General features: G+C 29.7%; 1 long non-coding RNA gene across 1 annotated transcript; it reads right to left on the bottom strand.

Annotated features, from left to right (window-relative positions):
* LOC117122345 lies at positions 1 to 697 on the bottom strand. The gene is made up of 3 exons (XR_004447701.1): positions 566 to 697; positions 170 to 292; positions 1 to 25 (listed from the first exon to the last, which is right to left on the bottom strand). It is a non-coding gene; the product is annotated as an uncharacterized LOC117122345 (long non-coding RNA).
* Positions 698 to 785: the final 88 nt, after the last annotated feature.

Raw genomic sequence — 785 nt, 5'->3', positions numbered from 1 at the left:
GCATTGTTGTTACAAGCATTCAATACTGAAATAAATATAATTAAGTAAAATGTTAATATATATATAGAACAAAAAACAACATTGATGGTAAAATTTTATCTTAATATGGAAATACCTATACACTAAAGTCTTACAAAGAAATAGGGGGGAACCAACACTAAAAACTAACATGTTTCACAGAATTGTCCAGTGTAGCATGATGGACAGGTACATGTGTATGCTGTACAGGAACCAGAAACCTGGACACAGGCACCTCCGTTTTGACAAGCGTGGTTGGAACAAGCATTCAATACTGAGTTTTTTTGGGAAGTAGAGTAGAAAGCCATGTGTTAAAAGACAATTTATTTTTATTATTATTGGCTTTGTATTTTTCCAATTTTCAATTTTTCAATTGTGCCATTTCTCTAGAGATTATGTGCACCATATAATTAACTGTTATTTTTGATTGATTGTTAAAAAATATTAACATTAAAAATATATAATTTTAATAATTTTGATTATATTATTAAATAAATGAATATAACATGGATTCAAACAAACAATTACAATCTTGAAATATACTCACAAGTTTCACAGAATTGTCCAGTATAGCACGATGGACAGGTACATGTGTAAGCTGTACAAGAACCAGAAACCTGGACACAGGCAGCTCCATTCTGACAAGCGTTGTTGTTACAAGCATTCAACACTAATATTTAAGAGTGGATTGAAATTGAAAAGCTGGATTATAGAGATAACCAACATAATTCTTATTTTCAAAATGAATAATTGATTTGACAGATAAT

Source organism: Anneissia japonica, unplaced genomic scaffold (assembly GCF_011630105.1).
Source record: "Anneissia japonica isolate Jap-2015-1 unplaced genomic scaffold, ASM1163010v1 scaffold7361_len785_cov97, whole genome shotgun sequence".
NCBI lineage: Eukaryota > Metazoa > Echinodermata > Crinoidea > Comatulida > Comatulidae > Anneissia > Anneissia japonica.
The sequence above is the reverse complement of the archived record's forward strand: the minus strand, read 5'-3'. Positions and strand labels throughout refer to the sequence as shown.